This window comes from Lithobates pipiens, unplaced genomic scaffold, assembly GCF_037356315.1.
Source record: "Lithobates pipiens isolate NorthernLeopardFrog02 unplaced genomic scaffold, aLitPip1_a1.2 Scaffold_52, whole genome shotgun sequence".
In the NCBI taxonomy this organism is placed as follows: domain Eukaryota; kingdom Metazoa; phylum Chordata; class Amphibia; order Anura; family Ranidae; genus Lithobates; species Lithobates pipiens.
In genome coordinates, this window is record NW_027507875.1 from 4,013,643 (window position 1) to 4,032,889 (window position 19,247).

Genomic DNA, 19,247 nt, shown 5'->3' on the forward strand with positions numbered 1-19,247 from the left:
TGTATAGTCCCTATCCTGTGGGTGAAGCGTACGCCACACATCGATCAGTCGGTGGGAGTGTAGCAGGTCTCTTATGTGTGAACGCGTTCTCGCAGAAATCGCAGAGGTGCCCGATGATGAGTCTCTGCGGGGGTCCAAGGTGAGGTTAAAGTCCCCCCCAACGATCAAAGTACCCTCCGAGAATGCAGCCAGGGCATCCAAGCATGCTTCTAAGGCCAGCAGCTGGTCCACATTCGGCATGTATAGGTTGGCAAGAGTAAAAGTTTGCGAGTGGAGAGTTCCCTTAATGAAGAGATATCTCCCTTCACTATCGGCTTGGACAGCTAACAGGCGCCATGGCAAGTTTTTAGCAAGAAGAACACACACTCCTCTCGATTTGGAAGTAGGGGACGTGCTGTGGTGGGCCAGGGGGAAGTGCTTACTATAAAGCCGTGGTATTTGGTCTGTCCTGAAATGGGTCTCCTGGAGGAAAACTATTTGGGGCTTCATCCGCCACAATTCTGTTAGGCAGCTGGACCTTTTTTTCAGGTACATTCAGCCCTTTCACATTCCAGGAAACCAGCTTCAGGGCCATGACGGCAGTGGTACCCGGCCGGCGGTCTCCACCAGAGTCAGTAGTAGATATAGAGTTCAAGCACAGAGGAAGAGGAGGAGAAAAAGGAAAAGCAGTAACGAAGCGGAGAAGGTCCGGAGTTAGTAGGGAGGAGGAGGGTAGGAGGGGTGGGGATAGATCGGGGAATTGCTAAAGCTCCTATCGGACAGAACCTGCCGGTTAGGGCAGAGGGGCCTAGTGGGGGAAGAGGTAAGGCACTGCAGAGGGAGGAACTCATCGGTGCAGTACCCCTCCAGCATCCCATGGTCCATGCAGTCGCAATCGGGCGTGCACAGAGCTTCTTTGGCATCTTAACTACGACATCAAACGCATTATAGAACATCACTGCAGCAGGTATCGGGCAGTTAACAACAGTAGAACAGTGCATAATTAGACCAACATATTAAACTTTTCAACACAGAGTATAGATAACTTTATACCACCCAGGCACCCGCCCCTCCCCCCCCCCAAAAAAATGGAAAAAAGGGGGGGGGGAGGAGAGGGGGAGGGAGCGGGAACGCCGCCCAGGGGCACCCGGGGGGCACCACCAGGCAGTCCAAAAACACAAAGAGCGCCGAGACTAGGGCAAGTGTAGATAAACAGTAACGAGAATGGTGAACAGTACCGCCAATAACTCAGGGCTTCGTCCAGGAAGTGCAGTGTCCAACTCTGTTCTTCCAATGTCCTTCCTCTCCCCTAGCGGGGGCGCTGGGAACAATGGCCCGTGGCATGGTAAACAACACAAAGCTGGATACTCCAGCCGTCTATGTTGGTAGAGAAAAAGAAAACCAAAAAAAAAAGGGTATAACACAGGAATAACGGAAAATTACTGTACTCTCTCAGGGTTCACGATCTTGAGGGGCCTGCGATCTCTGACGTTGGGATCGATGGTGGCGTCTCACTCTCTGTGGCCTGGTTGAGGGGTTGTTCGTCGGGGCCACTGCTCCCTGGGGGACAACAGGAGCCAACCAGTCGGGGACCTGAACCGAGGGCAGGCCCAAAAGCCTCCAGAAAAGAAGGGACTTCCGAAGGGTGTCGTAGCGCAAGGGGCCTCCCATTTTTGCGCACTATAAGGTGAAACGGATGGCCCCACTTGTATGGAATCCTCCGTTCAGTTAGGTGTTCCAGAAGGGGTCGCAGACAGCGTCTCATCTGGAAGGTCTTGCGGGATACATCTGGCAGAAGGGTGACTTGGGCCCCGTCAAAATCAATGCTGCCTTTGCGCCACGACGCTTGCAGGACATCCTCCCTAACTGAGTAATTGTGGAGACAGCATAAAACGTCACGTGGCCGGTTCTCTGTGGGGCTCCTGGGGCCCTGGGTCCTGTGGACTCTATCAATGGCTATTACTGTGTCAGCAGCGCGGTCCAGACAGGCGTTAAATATAGCTGTAACTGTGGCTTTGAGGTCTGCCTGGCCAGTGGCTTCGGGCAAGTCTCTGATCCTGATGTTGCGTCTGCGGTTGCGATTCTCAAGGTCATCCACTAGGAGTTGCAACTGTGCCACTCTGTCAGCAAGGGTATCATGTGCGGCTTGCAGGCCAGAAACATCAGTGGTCAGGGAGGTCACATCCGATGCCAGGGTGGTCACCCGCTCGTTCGTAGCCGACACGTCACGTTTGACCCCTGCGATTTCATGTCGCAAGGTCGTTTCAATCCTGGCTGCCATACAGCTAAAGTCTGCTTTAGTGGGAAGGTTTTGGAGTATAGCTAGGATGGCCTTGTCCCCCAATAATGCCGGTGCTGGTGGCAGCGGTGGGTCCCCCTGTGTGTCTGAGGCGAGAGCAGCCTGGCCATTCGGTCCTGGGATGAGGCTTCCACTGCGGGAGGGTCTCTGGGACAGTTGGGAGTTGTGAGGGAACCAGGGTGGCAGGCCGCTATGGTCCGGGCTGTCAAGCGAGGCCATGGACAGTGAGCGTGGGAGACATGGGGACAAGTCACTAGGCGGGGAGAACGGGGGCATGTCGTGTCCCTGCATAGCAGTCTGCTCACCTTCCCTCTGTGCCTGGAGCGCCGGAGGCCGCGGGCGCCATCTTGGCTGGATCCGGCGTGGAGGCCGGAGGCTGCAGCGGGACCAAGTACCTGTCCATGGCAGCAGCGGCGGACCCCGCTCGGCTGGCTGTGTTCCGCCGAAGCGCGGGGATGTCGGCGATGCCGAAATATGCGACCAGACTGTGGTAAAGGGGTGCGGAGGGGTCACGGACCGGGAGCTCCGGAAAAGAGCGTCCTCACTCCTTCATGCCTAGGCCACGCCCCCCTGGTTAGTGTCTTGATTGGGAGATCGCCTGGGAATACTGGATGCCGTAGGCTTCTTTTTATGTTGTTGGCTTTGACCTGTTTTTTTTAGCTTGTTTCCCAAGGTGACCATCTTGGCCTTTGTCAAGAGGCTTCAGAGTGCCCGAAGAGAGTGCCTACGGCCAAATCACCTATATAGTATCTTATATATAATAACTAAAAATATTATTTATTATTATAGATATAGATATATAGTATAGTGATTTGGTCGTAGGCACTCTCTTTGGGCACTCTGAAGCCTCTTGACAAAGGCCAAGATGGTCACCTTGGGAAGCAAGCTAAAAAAAACAGGTCAAAGCCAACAACATAAAAAGAAGCCTACGGCATCCAGTATATTCCCAGGCGATCTCCCAATCAAGACACTAACCAGACCAGATCCTTCTATGGCACCTGGTCTTCCCAGGGAGTCTCCCATCCAGGTACTAACCAGGCCTGACGCTGCTTAGCCTCTGAAATCAGACGAGATCGGGTGCTTTCAGGTTGATGTGGCCGTAAGCGTTCTCCTCAAGACACGCCCAACCCTCTTGACAAACGCCAAGATGCTCACCTTGAGAAACAAGCAAAAAAAAAACAGGTCAAAGCCAACAACATAAAAAGAAGCCCATGGGCTTACAGCGGACCTTAAAAGATGGGACCCACTAGCTCTGTCATGGTTCGGACGCTGTAATGTGTTGAAGATGAACGCGATTCCACGACTTCTGTATCTACTACAAGCCTTACCTATCAAAATACCCCAGACTTTCTTTCATGCGGTTCGCTCAATCTTTATCAAGTTCCTCTGGCGCGGAAAACATATGCGTATTGGTAGGGCAATGCAATTGCGACCGAAATTGTGGGGAGGTATTGGCTTCCCGGACCCTGCTCTATATTACACAGCGACGCACATGACACCGGTGGTTGACTGGTGCCAGTGTTCTGCCATATACTGTCCGGCCATGATATAGTGTCCGCGCCGTACTGCGCATGCGCAGTACGGAGCAGACGAAGCTTCGGAAAATCTCTGAAGCTGAACGGTGCCTGCGCGGTGAGTGGAGGTGGTAGCCCCACCATCCAAGCGGACATAGGGTTGTGAATATTAGAGGGCCCCTCGCAGGCGAGCTTCGCTCGCAGGCGAGCTTCGCTCGCCACGCTTCGGGCTCGGCCTCGCTGCGCTCGGCTCTTTTATATTCTTACTCTATGTCCACTTGGATAGTGGGGATAGAACCTGGACTCAGTGCGCAGGCGCCGTTCATGCTCGGCAATTTTCGGAATCTGTGTTGCTGTGTACTGCGCATGCGCAGTACACAGCGGACACTATCCGATGGGGGACCATATGTGATAAGACACCGGCATGGGGAACTGAAGCTATGGGTCAAGCTAGAGCAGGAGATGGCACGGGTTCCACTGGCTGGTCTGCCTTGGGCGGGGAGGCCATTGGAGCCCTGTGTGACTACTCACCCGTTAATTGGCCCCTCGCTCGCCGAGATGGATAGTTTTTTTCACCTTTCCCACCTGACTAACTTCCCTTCTCCTATGACCCCAATTATTGGACATCCTAGATTCCCTCCGGGCCTGTCTGACCAGGCCTTTACCAGGCAAGCCCCGAAAGGGCTTCTGAGAGCAGCCCTATTTCTTGGACCCACGGGCTTGATTCCCACGGGGACCATACTGCTAGAGCAAGTACCTGTTGCATTGGATAGCTGGAGAGCTAGACAGCTAATCCATTTCCTCGGATCACTACCTAACCATTCGTTCTCCTCTAGACAATTCCACCCCTTCGAGGAACTTTGCCTGGATGATGGCCCAATTCGTGGTTCCCTCTCTAGGTCCTACCAAATCCTGACAGACGCACAATCCTCCACGGATCCACCCTTCCTAGCTAAATGGAAAAGGGACTTACAAACTACATTCTCCAAACCACAGAAGGACAGAATACTCTTTTTCGCCCATAAGTCGTCACTCTGCAGTAAATATCAGGAGATCTCATATAAGCTGATCACACGCTGGTATCGTACACCGGTGGTGTTGGCCAAAATATTCCCCGGTCAATCTGACCTCTGCTGTCACTGTGGGCAACAGACTGGCACCATTCTCCACATTTTCTGGGAATGCCCTAAATTACAAACATTCTGGCAGCCTGTCCTGAGACTCATCCACAAGTTCACAGACATTTCCTTAGCCAATGATCCCGCAGCAGTTCTTCTCAATCTAACTCCTATGTCGAGAAAGCGTTATCATAAGTCCTTACTTAAACATCTCCTCAATGCAGCTAGGGCCTGCATCCCAAGTCGTGGAAAGAGCAATCTGCTCCAATGGTGACCCAGTGGTTCGCAAGGGTAAATGATATTGAACGAATGGAAGACCTGACTGCCACAATGAGGGATAAAACGGAGGAGCATGGGAACAGATGGTTCTACTGGACCCAGTTTCGCTTTTCGGAGGAATACCTCCGCGAGACATAGTAAGCTCATGGTGATCGTTGGAGATCGCTGTTCCAAACGTTGGACAGCTGATGAGCTGGTGAGCCGAGGGCGTCTCTTGCTCCCTGGGAGGGGACCCTACCCAGCCGAGGGCATCTCTTGCTCCCTGGGAGGGGACCCCACCCTATCCACTCTACCCACGACACCCCCTTACCCCTTCTTTTCCTTTTCTGCCATTTCCTTCCCCAATCTTCTCTTTCCCCTTCTCCCTCCTTTCAGTTCTACTATTTCCCTTCTTAACTCAAAAAAGGGAAAAGAAAATGGTATGTTCCGACCCCATTTGACTACTACACAATACTCTTCCCCTATCTATGGATATCTAAACTCTTCGAGGGTAGCAGGGCTAGTATCAATAATATTTTAAGTGGTAGAGGATCCCAACGAGATGGAGCTTTAATCTCATCTTGATATGACCGCAAAGCTGTACACGTGCTATTCTCCTCAGACTTCTTACCATTGGCTCTGATATCCATGCAATATGATCATTTGTTTGTAACTATTTGTATCACACATTCTGTGAAGTTGCCTTTGCATTGTATGTCGCATACTACTAAATAAAAAAAAAAAAAAACAGAAGCCTATGGCACCTGGTATTCCCAGGCGGTCGCCCATCCAGTTACTAATCAGGCCCGACACCGTTTAGCATCCGAGATCAGACGAGATTGGGCGTTTTCAGGGTGATGGGGCCATAGGTGATCTCTTCGGGCACTCTCAACCCTCTTGACGAATGCCAAGATGGTCACCTTGGGAAACAAGTGAAAAAAAAAACAGGTCAATGTCAACAACATAAAAAGAAGAATACGGCACCTGGTATTCCAACGCCATCTCCCATCCAGGTACTAACTAGGCCCAACCCTTCTTAGCCTCAGAGAAGAGAAGAGATAGGGCTCTTTCAGGGTGATGCTGCTGTAAGCGATCTCTTTGGGCACTCTCAACCCTCTTGACAAATGCCAAGATGGTCACCTTGGGAAACAAGCAAAAAAAAGAAAACGAATCAACGCCAACAACATAAAAAGAAGCCTACAATAACTGGTAATCCCAGGTGGTCTCCCATCCAGGTACTAACCAGGCCCGACTCTTCTTAGCCTCCAAGATCAGACGAGATTGGGTGCTTTCAGAGTGATGTGGCCATAGGCAATCTCTTCAGGCACTCTCAACCCTCTTGACAAACACCAAGATGGTCACTTTGGGAAATAAGCGAAAAAAAAACAGGTCAACGCCAACAACATAAAAAGAAGTCTACGACACCTGGTATTCCCAGGCGGTCTCCCATCCAGGTACTAACAAGGCCCGACTCTATTAGCCTCCAACATCAAACGAGATCGGGTGCTTTCAGGGTGATGTGCCCGCAGGCAATCTCTTCAGGCACTTTCAACCCTCTTGACAAACGCCAAGATGGTCACCTTGGGAAACAAGCAAAAAAATATAAATAAGTCGGAAGCTAGAGACAATACGGCCCGAGTCCTCAATTTAATCCATGCGGCGCATGTACAGGGAAGGCCCTTGCTTATGTTGTCAACGGACGCGGAGAAGGCCTTTGACAGGGTGGCCTGGCACTTTATGCAGGCCACCCTGGAACATATAGGTCTTGGCCCCAACATGATGAGCTGGGTAATGTCGCTTTACTCCACGCCGTCGGCAGCGGTACGGGTGACCGAGGGGTGCTCGGACTCTTTCCCCATCACTAATGGGACGAGGCAGGGGTGCCCTCTGTCTCCCCTAATTTTAATTCTGACACTGGAACCACTTATGTGTCACGTTCGGAATGACCCGAATATTACTGACATATCCAAACCCTCGGCACACCACAAATTTGCGGCGTACGCTGACGATCTAATTTTTTCCGTCTCCAATCCACACATTTTGCTTCCCAAAATACTTGTGTCTCTACAGCGACACGGCAGCCTATCAAACTATAAAAACAATTGCGCCAAGTCGGCTGTATTGAATATATCGGTCCCGGATGGTGAGGCCAAGAGGCTCCGGTCCGCTTTTCCATTCTACTGGGCTGAAAAATCTATACGTTAACTGGGCGTTGACATCGCAGCGGATTTAGCGCAATTGTACCTGCTTAATTTTGTCCCTCTCCTGGATAGACTGAAATCTGATTTGGGAAACTGGCATGCTTTAACACTGACCTGGTTCGGGCGCTGTAATGCATTCAAAATGATGGCCCTCCCTCGGATCTTATACATGTTCCAGACATTACCGATCCGGTTACCCCCAATTTTTTTCAGACAACTGCAGGTGCTGCTCCGGGACTTTATTTGGGCGCGCAAACCGCCCAGAGCCCGTTTGCAATTGCTTGCCAGACCAAAGGACAAGGGGGGTCTGGGTCTCCCAGATCTCAGACAATACTACAGAGTGACTCTGCTAGCGAGAGTCGTTGATTGGCATTGTAATGGCCCACACAAGCAGTGGGTGGAGATGGAGATTGAGGATGGTTCCATTCTCCTATTGACCTCCCCGTGGCTCCTGTCCTCCCTACCAAAAGACCTCAGAGGTCACCCCGTAGTGGGAGCTACGTTGGCTGTTGTGCGGAGGTTGTTCCGCTGCACACACATTGCTCCCCTGCCATCACCAATGACTCCGGTTATAGGTAATCCAGACTTCCCACCGGGATTTACCAACAAGAAACTGCGACAGTTGACAGTGGTGGGGAAACAGCGTCTGGGAGAGGTGTGGCCCACGGGAGGGCTCCCGACCACGCAAACTGTCGCCGAGCTTTCTGACCCTCCGCTTGACTTGTTTAGTCCTTATCAACTTCGTCACTTTCTTCTGGCCATACAAAGGGCCCCCTACACTCCTAGAGACCTGACACCCTATAAATCCATCTGTCACAAAAGGGAACCTGTGCGACACACCCTCTCCCTCCTGTACAACCTATTGAGTAGTCAGGAGGAGGAGTCGACCCCACCATTTATCCACAAATGGGAGAGGGACTTAGGCATCACATTTACCCCACAACAGATAGGGAAGATCCTGACCTTAGTACATAAAGCTTCCATTGCAAACCAATATCAAGATACAAGATAGTCTCACGCTGGCATAGAGTCCCATACCTTCTGAATAAAAGATCGATCCCGGATGTTTGTTGGAGGTGAAATTCAGATATGGGGACCATGGGACACCTTTTCTGGGCATGCCCGACCTTGAGGAACTTTTGGGTTCCCAGTAGCGTGCCTTCTACACTTGACCGAACAGCCTGTTCGAAAATACAAAAAAAACCTCACGATGCAACTCCTGAATGCCGCCCGGGCCTGCATTCCCGCACTGTGGAGGCAGCCTCAGCCCCCATCCAAGGTGCTGTGGTATTCCAAAGTCAATCATATTCTCCGGATGGAAGAATTGACCGCCACCCTTCACAACACTGAAGAGGCATTTAGTGTTACATGGAGGCCCTGGAGGTATTTTACTGGTACTCGAGACTACATTCGGGAGGTGAGCAGTGCCCCCGTCCCAGAAAACGACTGAACATCTAACGTTTACCTACGTAGGCCATGTCTGCCCTGGGTGGCATTCCCCCCCTCCCTTTTTGTCTTTATTTTTCTTTTTTTCCCCGCCGCCATCCCCCCACCTCCTCTCTCTCCGTCTTTGCACTCTCTTCTTCCCCCGTCCTCCCTTTTAACTATGCCTTGTCTCCTTACTAGCCTTCAGGACCCAGAAGAACCCCAGGGTTCTGGACATGACAGGCTCATATTTTACTCTGGTTCACGTAGGTCATGATAAGCTGGCTCGCTGTGGTCCCAGTTGTTCTCCATGATTACATTTGTCCGAACGGAGCTGCACTAGTTATACTGTACTACATGTCGGAGGTGGGGTTTCTCTATTTTCTGCATGAAACTGTAGGACTCCCCTCTGAGAACCCAGAGTTATTTGGCTGCCTATTTTTTGTTAGCATGTAATTGTGACCCTGGGTCATTCTGTATGGTTGACTGTTATATTTATGTTGTTCTACTTAATAAAAGAATAATAAAAATAAAAAAAATAAGTGAATGCCAACAGCTTAAAACTAAAGCCTATGGCATTGAGAAATCCCAGGCGGTCTCCCATACAGGTACTAACCATGTCCCAACCCTGCTTAGCCTCTGAGATCAAATGCACGCTCAACCCTCTTGACAAACGCCAACATGGTCACCTTGGGAAACAAACAAAAAAAACAAGTCAACGCCAACAACATAAAAAGAAGCCTGCGGCATCTGGAAAACCCAGGCGGTCTCCCATCCAGGTACAAACCAGGCCCAACCCTGCTTAGCCTCTGAGACCAAACGAGATTGGGCGCTTTCAGGGTGTTGTGCCCGTAGGCAATTTCTTTGTGCACTCTCAACCCTCTTGACAAATGCCAAGATGGTCACCTTGGGAAACAAGGGAAAAAAAACAGGTCAAAGCCAACAACAAAAAAAGAAGCCTATGGCACCTGGTATTTCCAGGCGGTCTCCCATCCAGGTACTAACCAGGCCCGACACTGTTTAGCCTCTGAGATCAGATGAGATTGGGCGCTTTCAGGGTGATGGGGCCGTAGGTGATCTCTTTGGGCACTCTCAACCCTCTTGCTAAGCGCCAAGATGGTCACCTTGGGAAACAAGCGAAAATAAACAGGTAAACACCAACAACGTAAAAAGAAGCCTACGGCACCTGGTATTCACAGATGGTCTCCCATACAGGTATTAACCAGGCCGTACATTGCTAGGCCTCCGAGATCAATGAGATTGTGCGCTTTCAGGGTGATGTGGCCATATGTGTTCTATTTAGACACTCTCAACCCGCTTGACAAATACCAAGATGGTTATCTTGGGAAACAAGTGAAAAAAAAAGGTCAACGCCAACAACATAGACCCTGCCGGTCTCCCATCTGACCCAGACCCTGCTTAGCCTCTGAGATTGGGCGCTTTCAGGGTGATGTGACCTCAGGCGAACGCTTTGGGACATACTCAACCCTCTTGACAAATGCCAAGATGGTCATCTTGGGAAACAAGCGAAAAAAAACAAGTCATTGCCAACATTGGAGGCTAAGCAGGGTTGAGCAATCAGTTTCCTTGCCTGAAATAGGCATCTCAGAACTGCCATCTGGCTACTTCCCGGGTTTCCAACTCCTTCAACTAATCCCAGGAGACAATACTTCGCCTCCATCCTGGTGGAGGTTCCAACCACCCGATCAATGGTTCCTGTCACCTCTGTCCAGTAGCGGATCAACTTCGGGCATCTCCAAAACATGTGCATCATGTCTCCCCCCATGTTCCCGCACCGGGGGCAACTTGCGTCCGGCCGTTTGGCCAAACTGAAAAAGTTTACGAGGAGCATAATAGGTTCTATATAATAAGAACAGATGTGACATCCTCTGTGAGGAGAGCCACAATTCACCACAGGCAGGATTCCTGTGGCCAATTATAGCTCAGGGGGGTTTAGTACACACCCCACACTATATAAGGCCGCCAGCGCGGCGGCCTTGTATAGTGTGTTGCGGTGGTCAGGGAAAGAGGACTATAGGCAGGGACAGTGTCTTTACTGCTTGGGAACCTAGCACTGTTACAGTGGGTGTTATGTGCCTCCTGCACAGTACACACCTGAAGCTACCCTTTATTACTGGTGTTAAATTTCTGCAATACATGCATCTGCAGTGCAGAAGTTAGAGTCGGTGTTGTGTGCCTCCTGCACAGTATACACCTTATTGCTGGTGTTCTGTTTCTGTAATACAGGAACCTAGTACTGTTACAGTGCTAGGGTGTACAGAGAAGCTGGTATATATAGAAGACTACAGCATACAGAAGAAAGGCTAGTGAATACAGAATACAGGTTTCGTGTATGTAGATAGGCTTGAGTATACAGAGATGCTAGAGTAAACAGTGAGGCTGGGGTACACAGAGAGGCTAGTTTAAAGACAAATACAAAGATGTTAGTGTATATAGAGAGGTTAGTGTATAGAGAGAGTCGAGTGTATACAGAAAGGACAGTGCATATAGAGAAGCTAGTGTATACAGAAAGGGTATACATGAAAGCTGACATTCTATACAGAAGACTGGGTAGTGTATACAGAGAGTCTAGTGGGTACAGAAGACAGGCTGGTGTATTCTAGCTAGTTTTTACAGTCTAGTGTATACAGAAGACCGGCTGTGGTATACAGAGAGTTTAGTGTATTCAGAGATTCTAGTGTATACAGTCGGCGAGTGTATACATAAGACTGGCTAGTTTACACAGTGTTTACAGAGATGCAAGAGTGTACAGAGAAGCTGGTATATATAGAAGACTACAGCATACAGAAGAAAGGCTAGTTATTACACAATACAGAAGACTCGTGTATGTAGATAGGCTTGAGTATACAGAGATGCTAGAGTAAACAGTGAGGCTGGGGTACACAGAGAGGCTAATTTAAAGAGAGGCTAGTATATACAAAGATGTTAGTGTATATAGAGAGGTTAATGTATAGAGAGGGTCGAGAGTATACAGAAAGGACAGTGCATATAGAGAAACTAGTGTATACAGAAGACAGGCTTGGGTATACATCAAAGCTGACAGTGTATACAGAAGACTGAGTAGTGCATACAGAGATTCTAGTGGGTACAGAAGACAGGCTGGTGTATTCTAGCTAGTGTTTACAGTCTAATGTATACAGAAGACAGGCTGTGGTATACTGAGGGTTTAGTGTATTCAGAGAGTCTAGTGTACAGAGATGCAAGGGTGTACAGAGAAGCGAGAAGCTAGTATATATAAGGCTAGTGAATACAGGCTAGTGAATACAGAATACAGACTCGTGTACGCAGATAGGCTTGAGTATACAGAGATGCTAGAGTAAACAATGAGGCTGGGGTACACAGAGAGGCTAATTTAAAGAGAGGCTAGTATATACAAAGATGTTAGTGTATATAGAGAGGTTAGTGTATAGAGAGAGTCGAGTGTATACAGATAGGACCGTGCATCTAGAGAGACTAGTGTATACAGGAGACAGGCTTGGGTATACATCCAAGCTGACAGTGTATACAGAAGACTGGGTAGTGTATACAGAGATTCTAGTGGGTACAGAAGACAGGCTGGTGTATTCTAGCTAGTGTTTACAGTCTAGTGTATACAGAAGACAGGCTGTGGTATACAGAGGGTTTAGTGTATTACAGAGATGCAAGGGTGTACAGAGAAGCTAGTATATATAGAAGACTACAGCATACAGAAGAAAGGCTAGTGAATACAGAATAAAGGCTGGCTTCTACGGAGAGGCTACCACTACGGAGATGCAGAACACTATCTAGCGTATATAGAGAGGCTAGATTATACAGAGAGGCTAGTGCATAGAGTATATTGTATATAGAAGCCTGGTTAGTGTATACAGAGAAGCTAGTGTGTACAGAAGAAAGGCTAGACAGGCTATAAAGAGAGACACGTTTTTACAGAAGACAGTTTGGGGTATACAGAGATGCTAGTTTATACAGAGAGACTAATGTATACAGAAGACAGGCTAGGGCATACAGAAGACAGAAGACGGGCTAGTGTATTCAGAACATAGGCTAGTGTATATCGAAGACAGGCTATTGTATGCAGAAGACCGGCTAGTGTAAACATACTGGTGTATATAGAGAGGCTAGTGAATTTAGAGGGTAGGCTAAGTGATAACAGAAGACAATCTGGGCTATACAGAGACATCTCATCATTTCATCTAGCTCACATCTCTAATGGAGTTTGTCTCATTGCCAGGTTATGCCTTTTCATTATTATGCTAAATATAGATCACTACACGATTTTAATCATCCACATCAAGCATGCAATAAAACTATCATACATCAAAATAAACCATGTACTCTTTTGCTCTATTTTGCATATTTGTACCGGAACTGTGAGTATGTGACAGTCCTGACACACCATCCTGACTTATTTTTCTTTATTTCTTATTAGAAATGGAGAGTACTATCTCAAAATCCGCTTAAATCTATTCACTTCCATGAGTTCTACCGTTAATTGTACCTTAATGCAAAATGTTCACAAAACCATCCATTTGCTAACCAGACATGCTGCACATACTAAGAGTAATGTAACTATCGCTCTCTAACGATGTAAACAGTTTTATTGCTTTTCTGACATTGACCGAGTATCTCTGACATTAACTGAGTATCTCTCTGCACTATGATCTTAATAATAATAATAATAATAATAATAGGATTGTGTAATGCAAAGATCAACTAGTCTAATATAAGCTTTCTCATTGGTACCGGCATATCCTTTAAATTTAGACTAACGCAACTATTTCTCGGCCATTTTCAAGCTAAGCTTTCAATCTCTTACCTTTGAACAGCGATACTTCCTCCCTACAATATTAAGCCATTTAAATGTCCTATTGGTCGCCTATATTATACAACTCTTTGAAAAGCCTATATGTAGAGAATAAAACTAGTCTTACATCTTAATAAAACAGTTTTATTGCTCAACCAGTATCAGCTGTCATGACAAATAAACGTTTCCACGTTTTGACTCTATTTTCTGTATTACTTCTTTTTCTCCACCTTATCTGTCACAGTTAAAACACAGTGACAAAACATTTCTTTTTACCGCAGCAAAATGTGAGAAAAGCAGTATAAGCCGTCTTTCTGCCATATGCAACCATCTCTCGCTACCTCTATGCAATAGGATTCTCTTTCCAGTGGAAACGGAAAACAGTCAGTGTAAGCCGTCTTCGTGCGCAGCAAAATTAATGGAACGATTTACACGTTGGAATTTGCAAGCTACGTCAATTTACTGTTAAATAGAGTACCTTTGCATTTATCCCTTGACTTTGCTACTATCCCTTGATCCCTTTTGTGTATTCACTATATCTCGACCTATACATACTGCCTCAAAATTTTCCTAATTTGTTTTGCTATACTTATTATTATTATTTTATAGAGATTACTATCTCTAAATCATTGAAACAAGTTATAATGTCTACAGCTAATTTTACGTTAAAGCAAAAGTTACACAAAACCATCTTTTTAAAACCTTTTACACACAGCACATTAAGATTAATGCAACCATCTCTCGCTACCTCTATGCAATAGGATTCTCTTTCTGACTCTATTTTGTTTATTACTTCTTCTCCACATTAACTGTCACACTGATAACCATTTGTAACACATAACACTTGCAACACATTTTTTAACAGCGGCAAAATGTGAGAAAAGCAGTGGGACGGTTTACTTGATTGAGAAGTGGTTGCAGTAGCAAAGCATAGCAATACAGTTTGATTACATTAATAACACATAATGCAACTATTTTACATTCATTTTACAATCACATCATGCATACATCCTAATGTAAGCTGTCTATCACTATTAATGTTCATGGTTACTGATACATTATGCCGATGACCAGTGGAAGCGGAAAACAGTCAGTGTAAGCCGTCTTCGTGCGTAACATAATTAATGGAACGATTTACACGTTGGAATTTTCAAGCTACGTCAATTTACTCTTAAATACCCTTTAGCTGCATAGCTCACACTTTGCTGTATGTAGCCGCGTTTACATGTAAGTAACCAATGGGGATTGACATTTCATGTCCATCTCACATCTCTAATGCAATTTGTCTCTTTGCCATGTCATACTTTGCCAGTTATTATACTTTCTCATCCGATAGAAACCTAGGCGTTGCTGATATTTCATGATTACAGCAATCATCTCATCTAATTGCTATTCCGACATTTTGCCTTGGTATTACTTTGCAACGCTCTATTGAATAATGTAAAGGTAAGCTAGATATTTTGTGTATTTCCACTTAAACTCGACCTGTATATACTGTCTCAATATTATACTTTCTAATTTTGCTAAATTAGATTATAGAGTTTGCTATGTCTAAATCCAGGTTACCTACTCACCTTTATTACGTATACTGCTAATTTTAGGATAATACAAAACCATCTTATTGCTTCTTTACACGCTGCACATATTAAGAATAATGCAATGCTACCGTGAACAGTTTAATTGCTCGGGATAACTTTTACATTTAGAGTAATGAAATGATTTCTCCGTTTTTTTGGAGCTACTGCAACTATCGCTTCCGATCTCATTTCGACTGCAATACTTAATCTCTGCTATTGCAGAATATTTAGCTGCTGACACGTAATTAACTTGATTGATAAAAACCTAAACACGTTGTTGCTGTTATTTCATGTATTTCCACTTAAACTCGTTATAGTTATTTTGCTATATTTATTACTAGTATAAACAGATTACTATCTCTAAATCCTGGTAAACCAGCTCACACTAAACCATCTAATTTCTACCTTACACGCAGCACATATTAACATATTAACATTTAGCCGGTATAGTGAAATAGTAAACGAAATGTGTAGATCACTCATCTAATATCGTCTTTTCAGTGCTACCGGAACAACTTTTAAATTTAGAGTAATGCAACGATTTCTCAGTTTTATGAAACTACTGCAACTAACGCTTTGGATCTCTTTCCTGATAAATTACGCTCTGCAATATTAAGCCATGTAAATTGTCCTATTGGTCTGCTAACAATGCTATGTATAATAATACAAATCTTTTAAAAGCAATATCGTCTCACTGCAATACTTACACTCTGCATAATATATATGAATAATGCGAATAATGCTAATAATAAAGTCGTCTAAAACTCGGCTTTAAGTAGAGAATAAAACTATCTTACATCAAAATAAACCATGTACTGCCAAACCAATAACGGCCAATTACTCAACGTCTATCAGTCAATGACTTAACAAAATAAACTTTTTGCTCTATTTTGAATAGTTGTAGTTCTCCACATTAACTGTCACATTGATATCACCACTGACAACACACCACTTTGTAACAGCACCAAAATATGAAAAAAGCATTTTACATGTTTCAGAAGTAGTTGCATTAGCAAGAAATAAAGTCCTGTTTTCTTTACACGCTAGCTTTTCTGTATACATGAATCTCTCTGTGTACACCAGCCACTCAATATAGACTAGCCTCTCTGTCTTCTGTATACAGGTGCCCGTAATCTATATACACTAGCCTGCCTTCTTTTTACAATAGTCTCGGTGTCCCAGCCTCTCTGCATACACTAGCCTTACTGAATTCCCCAGACTGTCTTCTGTATACACAAGCCTATCTGTAAAAAAAATAGCCGGTCTTCTGCATACTCTGTGTAACACAGTCTCTCTCTGGATTCCCTAGCCTACATCTCTGCATACCCAGGACCTTCCTCTGTATAATCTAGCCTATCTGTATACACTAGCCTGTCTTTTGTACAAATTAGCTTCTCTGTAGCCGGTCTTCTGTATACACGAGCCTCACTGTCTACTATTGGTTGTCTTTTGTATACACTAGCATCTCTTTATACATTAGCTCTCTGTATACCCAAGCCTCTCTGTATACACTAGTCCACCGGTATACACTAGCAAGTCTGCATACACTAGCCTCTCTTTGTAACTCAACTTCTCTCTCTGTATACCTTAGCCTCCATCTCTGCATACCCAGGACGTTCTTCTCTATAATCTAGCCTATGTGTATACACTAGCCGGTCTTCTGTAGACATTAGCCTCCCTGTATAAACTAGCTGGTCTACTGTATACACTAGTCCGTCTGTATACACTAGCAAGCTTGCATACACTAGCCTCTCTGTGTAACCCAGCCTCCATCTCTGCATACCCAGGACGTTCTTCTCTATAATCTAGCCTATTTGTATACACTAGCCTGTCTTTTGTACACATTAGCCTCTCTGTATAAACTAGCCGGTCCTCTGTATACACTAGTCCATCTGTATACACTAGCAAGTATGCGTACTCTAGGCTCTCTCTCTGTATACCTTAGCCTCCATCTCTGCATACCCAGGACGTTCTTCTGTATAATCTAGCCTATCTGTATAATCTAGCCTGTCTTTTGTACACATTTGCCTCTCTGTATAAACTAACCGGTCTTCTGTATACACTAGTCCGCCTGTATACACTAGCAAGTCTGTGTAACCAAGCCTCTCTCTCTGCATACCCTAGCCTCCATCTCTTGCATAAACCAGGACCTTCTTCTGTATAATCTAGCCTATCTGTATACACTAGCCTGTATGCATACTCTAGCCTCTCTCTCTGTATACCCTCGCCTCCATCTCTGCATACCCAGGACGTTCTTCTGTATAATCTAGCCTATCTGTATACAATTGCCTGTCTTTTGTACACATTAGACTCTCTGTATAAACTAGCCGGTCCTCTGTATACACTAGTCCGTCTGTATACACTAGCAAGTCTGTGTAACCAAGCCTCTCTCTCTGCATACCCTAGCCTCCATCTCTTGCATAAACCAGGACCTTCTTCTGTATAATCTAGCCTATCTGTATACACTAGCCTGTCTTTTGTACAGATTAGCCTCTCTGTGTAAACTAGCCGGTCTACTGTATACACTAGTCCATCTGTATACACTAGCAAGTCTGCATACTCCTGCCTCTCTGTGTAACCCAGCCTCGCTCTCTCTCTCTGTATACCCTAGCCTCCATCTCTGCATACCCAGGACGTTCTTCTGTATAATCTAGCCTATCTGTATAAACTAGCCTGTCTTTTGTACACATTAACCTCTCTGTATAAACTAGCCGGTACTCTGTATACACTAGTCCGTCTGTATACATTAGCAAGTCTGTGTAACCAAGCCTCTCTCTCTGCATACCCTAGCCTCCATCTCTTGCATAACTAGGACCTTCTTATGTATAATCTAGCCTATCTGTATACACTAGGCTGTCTTTTGTACACATTAGCCTCTCTGTATAAACTAGCCGGTCTACTGTATACACTAGTCCATCTGTATACACTAGCAAGTCTGCATACTCCTTCCTCTCTGTGTATCACAGTCTCTCTCTCTGTATACCCTAGCCTCCATCTCTGCATACCCAGGACGTTCTTCTGTATAATCTAGCCTGTGTTTTGTACACTTTAGCCTCTCTGTATAAACTAGCCGGTCTTCTGCATACACGAGTCTCTCTGTATACCCTTGGATGTCTTTTGTATACACTAGCTGCTCTTTATACATTAGCTCTCTGTATACCCAAGCCTCTCTATACACTAGTCCGTCTGTATACACTAGCAAGTCTGCATACACCAGCCTCTCTGTGTAACCCAGCCTCTCTCTCTGCATACCCAAGATGTTCTTCTCTATAATCTAGCCTATTTGTATACACTAGCCTGTCTTTTGCACACATTAGCCTCCCTATATAAACTAGCCGGTCTTCTGTATACACTAGTCCGTCTGTATACACTCTAGCCTCCACTTCTGCATACCCAGGACGTTCTTCTGCATAATCTAGCTTATCTGTATACACTAGTGTATACAGACAGACTAGTGTATACAGAGGACCGACTAATGTGTACAAAAGACAGGCTAGATTATACAGAAGAACGTCCTGGGTATGCAGAGCGCTCAGCTTCAAGGTATGGCCAACGTGAGTAATATGAGGGACACTCCTCACCCCCGCCCCCACCTACCAGATCTGAGTTTCATCCCCTTGCCCTCTCTGCCCCTGTCATCTGGTGGCAGTTTTATGCACTCCCTGGCCCCCACCCATTCATAATCCTTACCGACCTTTCTTTCCGCTGCTCACAGGAACACACTGGATGACTTGTCTAATTAACCAACTTGTACAAGACACCGCTATCCTCCTGTCTGACACCGGTCACCCTTGGAGGCTTTACCCCTCACTGTTTGGGTGGTCCCTGCCTCTCCCTGGATGCTCCACATATACCACAACGACATTGTCAGAGGGGCACCACTTGAAAGGACACGGGGCTTTCATTCCGGTGGCATCTCCCATTGGAGGAAGGGATGATGGCCCCAACCCCTTGGCAGCAGGTTCTTTCATGTACAGACCAGGGCGGCTCATCTTCCCTTCTGGAGTCTTGACCTTAGATGGGGGATTTGCACTTTGGGGGGTCTGAGTGATACCTAATGCGCTGTACTGGA

General features: G+C 46.2%; 3 pseudogenes; all 3 read right to left on the reverse strand.

The window, feature by feature from the left end:
- Window positions 1-5,920: 5,920 nt before the first annotated feature.
- On the reverse strand, window positions 5,921-6,039 carry LOC143957360 (5S ribosomal RNA; annotated as a pseudogene).
- Window positions 6,040-6,362: 323 nt separating this feature from the next.
- LOC143957281 (5S ribosomal RNA) lies at window positions 6,363-6,481 on the reverse strand (annotated as a pseudogene).
- Window positions 6,482-9,750: 3,269 nt separating this feature from the next.
- Window positions 9,751-9,869, reverse strand: LOC143957402 (5S ribosomal RNA; annotated as a pseudogene).
- Window positions 9,870-19,247: the final 9,378 nt, after the last annotated feature.